General features: G+C 30.8%; 1 pseudogene; it reads right to left on the bottom strand.

Moving 5' to 3' along the window:
* Positions 1 to 449: 449 nt before the first annotated feature.
* On the bottom strand, positions 450 to 5236 carry LOC105138255 (E3 ubiquitin-protein ligase PUB24-like; annotated as a pseudogene).
* Between the last annotated feature and the right edge of the window lie 833 nt (positions 5237 to 6069).

Consider the following 6069-nt stretch of genomic DNA (forward strand, 5'->3'; position numbering starts at 1 on the left):
AAATCATAATTTTTTATTTAGTTATTCTAATATTATAATTTTAATTGTGAGTTTTATAAAATATCTCGGTAATTCGGTTTTAATGGCTGGAATCACAAGTTTGTCTAAGTCAAGTTGAATATAATTAATTTTTTAGATTATTTTATACTTTATTTTATTTTACTGTTGTGAATTAGAATATATATATACATTTTTTAAAAAAATATTCTTTTTAGATTAGGCTCATCGATTGTTTTTTTTTTTTTAAAATTGATGATATAATAACTATAATAAAACCAATTTTTTTGAAACAAATCGAGTTAATAAACGAAGTTACAATTTTTTTAGTCCTGCTTCACCTTAAAGCGCGTATACCGAGGCTATTACCATAATTCATAGATTGTTTATATTTCTTTAAACTCCTTGAAAACAATCGAGTAAAAAATAAGAAAAATTACTTGAAAGCTGTGCCTGTGTGCATCACATGGAAATAAGAAAAATATGGTCCCGTAGCTATGTTTTAGTATTTTCATTAATGGGATTCACATTTGTGTTGTTATACTAATTAATAATAAGAAATGGATTGGAAGGAGAAGGCTATGCAGAACTCGAAATCACCTACATACCTTGTACTCAAGACTTGAGGGGGAAGAAAAAATGCAAGGAAAGTTCTTCCAATCATCGAAACGTGATCTAAGGATTTCCCTAGCCGTGTCCTTCAAATATGGTGCACAATCAGCTTGAAGCAACATACACAGCTTTGGGACAGAATTAACATCTACCATGATCACCATGCTTGTTCCTGAGGATTTACATATCAATGAAAGGATCAGAATGGCCTGATCATTGACTTCTGGGGACATCATTAAGATTCTCTTTGCAACCACAGCAATGCTACCTCCATGACTTAGGAATTGTGCTCTTCCCTCGGCACAACAACATAAATGAAACAATACACCCAAATTGAGCTCTGTGGTTCTCCTTTCAGGAGAACATCCCAGTTCAAGCTCTATGACCTCAAAAACTGCACCAGATTCAACCATCATTGTCCGATTTCCTGCCCAAGGGCAAGCATCTAACAGCGCTTCCAAGGCAGATTTAATACCTTGCTGGGTGATTTCTCTCTCAAAACACCAACAATCCTCTCAATGAATTCAGGTTTAAGCCTCTTTAGCACACTACAACTCGCATCTTCAAGGAGTACTCTCAACACTGAAACTGCATGGGATTTAACAGTGGCATAATTATCCATTTTGCACCATAAACCCACGTCAAGGATTCGATAATCTTACCATTTGCACAAAGAAACACCCTCGATTCACTTCGGGGAATTTTAATTAAACGTAATATACAGAGAGCTTCTTGAATACCAGAAACTTGACCATTCTCGAAACACGATACGATGAACACCAGCATGGCCTTGGGCAAGCCAGCATCAACCATGCACTCCCTGTTCCTTTCATTCTCCGCGGCAAGTAATTCCATTAGTGTAAGAGCTTTGATTTGCAAGTTATGATGGGAAAGGTTTTTTATGAGTTTAAGGACACAGGCTTTGTCAAGGCAGGGCTTAGGGGTGGGGATTCGATCAACACCATGTGATGCATTCTCAGTGCACCAAACTTGGATTAATCTGCGTAAGGTGTGGCTAGGGGCTAAATCTGAGTCCTTTGGCAAGGACTGTTTGGTGACTGGACATGTAGTGTTTTCACTAGTGAATAGCCAACGCTCAGTGCTGTCTCGATCATATGAGATGCCAGTTATGGTTGTAACTGGGTCTTTCATGATTTGGAGATAGATCGATTGGGCAGATAAAAAATCTTGGAACTTCAATATCATCAATGAAACGATCCTGAACGTGCCACCAAAAGTAAAATATATGTTTGTGTGTGTGAAGAAACTGATTATTAGTGAAGATTAGCTAGCCAGGGGGCTGCAAAACGGAGAGATTGATGATAAATGATCAAATGGGGAAATGCCAATTTTTTTTGTCTGTGGACTGGTAAGAGAAAGCGGCTTGCTAAATTATTGAAAACAATTTAAGAGAGAGAGAGAGAGTAGGGATTGGTCGTCTCTCTTCATGGTCATATTTTCATGGGGAATTTTGATGAGTACATTCTACGGAGGCGTTCGGTGGTCAAAGAAAGAAAAAGTTGGAGGTTTTATCTGTATTCGAGTTCGCACGTAACCGCCAATTTTACAACAATACAAAATTATTCCTTTAGGTTAATTTTTTTACTAAAAATTATTGTTTTATATATTTTTAATCATTTTGATATTTTAATAAATTAATTTTAAAAATAATTTTTTAAAATAAAAAAATATTATTTTAATATATTTTAACATGAAAAATAATTATAACCATACTCTCAAATATACAGCTTATTGTTTTTTAGATTTTTTATTACTATTTCATCATTGTCCTTTATGTTTACATTAGATTTTTTATTACTATTTCATCATTGCCCTTTATGTTTACATCAATTTATATATCAATTTATATGCTATAATTCATTTTTATTTGCATTATATTACACTTGAAAGATCTTTTGGAGTGTTTCATTACCAGACTTATTGCCAGAATTTTTTTGTTGGCAATTTATAGTGATATTTGCCAACAGTTGTAAATTCCTTGATAATGTTGTCAGTATTTTTTAACAAAGCAATTCTATTAGTATATACTGATAAAATTATTGATGGACTTTTTAAAATTTAAAAAAAAAACAAGTTGATGGTATGAAAGTTTTTTCGAATGATTTTACCAATATAATTACTTAGGAATCAAACTAGGATTTTCAAGCGGTGATGTGCCCCTTTCACCAAAAGAATTGTTGATATAATCATTAATATAATATTTTTTTTAATAATTTCATCGATAAAAAGTTAATATATTACTATACTGCCAACTCTCCTCTCCTCAATTTCTCCTTCTTTTTTCCCCAAAAACTGCCTTACCCCCCCTACCCAGCTGCAAACACTCACCCCTTTAAACTATCTCCATCTTCTTAACACAAGTCATTCTTTTTTAAACTTTATAGATATAACATTCATGTTCTAATTTATTATGGATTTTGTTATTTTTTCTAAGTAAATCTATATTTTTTTAATTTTAACATTAAAATATCAATTTTATTATTATTTAATTTTTTTATTATATGTATTTTGTTAGTGTATGTACATGTTTTATTGTTTTTTTCTTAAACAAACTTGTAGTATGAATGTATAATTTTGTACTTGTTATGGTTTGTTTTAGATTTTATAAAATTATATTTTTTTTGTAAATTGTTGAAATTTATATCGAATTAGATGTGTTGTGATGAAATAAATAATAGCTTGTTTAACTGGTCTGTTTTAATATTTATCAATTTGAGGGGTTGTAATTTTCATAAATTTATGTGTATAAATTTGTATGAATGTTGATAATTGATAATAAATATTTAAGAGAAGTTTTAATTAGTTTGTTTGATAATCTTGAGTTAAACTAATATTTTTAAAAATTTATTTACTTAACATAGTTAATTAATATATGTTGACATCATTATTTTATAAATGTTCGATATAAATCATGGGTGGTCATTCATGGATGTATTGAGATTCACCACAATGATTACGGATGATAGATTATTGTAATGGGGTTCAAGGTTTTATTAATTTTGCAACATCTATTCTGAGAAATTTTAGTAGAGGCGATATTAAATGTCCATGCAGGAAATGTAAAAATAAAAAAGTATATGCATCCAGATATTATAACAATGCATCTTCTACATAAGGACTTTATAGAGGATTACATGTGTTGTTATGCATATGGATAACTATTTATTCGTAATGAGAGTATGGTAAAAAGGATGAAATTGAAAAATATAAAATTTTAGGTATAAAAAAAATAAAATCAACTGTTTTGTGGCATATATATTATCAATATTTACAGGTTTGAAAAATTTAGGTAATCGTATAGGGGAGGTGTTGCCAAATTGTTTTAAATAATCAAATTTGATTATGTAATTATTCATTCAATTTGTTTAGATGTATCTAGATATCCTGAATGGATACCGAATATCAATGCATGGTTTGATAAATTTGAGGTTGGTGTTAATTTCTAATTTCCAGCTTATTTTAATATAATTATAAATAAATTATTTACACACAACACAAATTCGAGTGGGATAATGCACTTGACAATATTGTGAGGAGGATGTGGAAAAATCACGCACTAACTAGGTAACATAAAAAATAATATGATATTTTTAAAAAAAATTATGTTTTAAAATCTAATTTATCACTATGAAAGTAGGTTTTATGAATTTTTGTATGAAGCATAAAATAAGGCAAAAAAAGAAACATGAGAGATAACGGTCTCCAAAGCTGGAACGACGTGACAGTTTGGAGGGATTTCAAACCGCTATACATCTCAACAGATATATAGCCATAATATTTTGAGCACGTGACGTCTAAACGATTCATATGATGCTCATAGTTCAGTGCTGGTAATTGGAACCGACAAATTCATGGTTTAGTGATAACACAATCCGATTGCTCTGTTCCATTTGCTGCATATGCAAAATGAATGGTAAGATTAATTTAAATAAAAAATATCATTAAATAATTTATTATTACTTAATTAATTTTTCTCCTTCATGCTACGTCTCTCAGACATGAGCTGAGCCCAATAGAGCTATTGTACAGACGCACGTGCGAAGTTAAAAGTGCTAAAAAAGGGTGCAACAATTTGTTGACAACCATGCTCAACACTTTGAAGGATGTTCGTTCAACTATTTTATTTTGTAAGTTATTATTTTTATTGAATTGAATATGATGATTTTTTTTTCAAGAGACTTATAATAGCCGGTTGAGGGAGAGATATAAGGATGATCCTTCAACTCATTTGGATTTCAATCCAGATTTGTTGATAAAGATAGGATAGTCTGGTGGACTTGAAAAAAATCAAGTGTACGGGCTCTTTAACACTATGGTCGAGAACTTGTGAGTGACCTATAGTGTCTCGACCATTGAGAGCTCCCAATCAGTAGCAAGCACCCAATCACCAAAAAATACAAGCAACTATCGATGAATTATGAACAAAAGACAGCTCACATGGCTCATCTCACTAAGAAATACAAGCAACTCTCAGCGAATTATGAATAACTTTGTCAAATGGTTATGAACATAGCATCACATAGTGGGGACACATGCGCACCCTCTTTTTGGTCGTATGGTCCTGAGAACAACCAACCTCCTCCTCCTCCTCCTCCAGCTCCGCCATTGTGTTAATTTAATATTTTTTTAGAAACACATTCAATTTGTAATGAATGTTTTTATTTTTATTTTTTATGTTTAATAAAATTTTATTTGCATAATTGGTTTCTTTACTATTAATTTATATTATTTATTCTAACTAATTTTTTCAAAAAATTAAAAATAACCACCGACGGATTTACAAACAGAATGTATCCCTATGCATTTTACAGAGAGCTGGAAAATATTTATTAGAAATGCCACAATCACCGATGTCGTCATCGACAAATATATTCTGTCGGTATTTTACTGATAGCTAAAAAATATTTATTGGATATGCCACTATCACCAACGGAATAAATTCATCAATATATTTCCAGTGAGAATTTTTTTTAGGCACGTATTTTTTATCTATAAAACAATCAGTAATATTTTTTCCCAACAAAGATAGTGACAAAATATAGGATTACAAATGAAAGGGATGCCAACGGACTCTTTTCATTGGTGATTTAGTCGGTAAAAAATTTACTAGTAGAGTCTTAATCTCACACTGACGAAAAAAGTTTATCAGTAAAACTGTAAAATCTTGTAGTGTTGGGTTTACTTCTCAATGGTCACGAGTTCGAGTTTTCTTATAGCTACTTAAAATTTATATAATTATTAATTTTAGAGCTTATAAAATTAGTCGAGATATACACAAGATAGCTTGAACACCAATAATAATAATAAAAAAAAAGAAAAAAAAGAAATAAGCTAACTTAGAGTCACAGATAAGGAATCCGTAATCAGATATATACTCTCAGTATTGCTTCCTTTTATTTTGGAATTCTTTTGATGAATCAACACGTTCATTTTAATTGT

Source organism: Populus euphratica, unplaced genomic scaffold, assembly GCF_000495115.2.
Source record: "Populus euphratica unplaced genomic scaffold, PopEup_1.0 scaffold74.1, whole genome shotgun sequence".
Lineage (NCBI taxonomy): Eukaryota > Viridiplantae > Streptophyta > Magnoliopsida > Malpighiales > Salicaceae > Populus > Populus euphratica.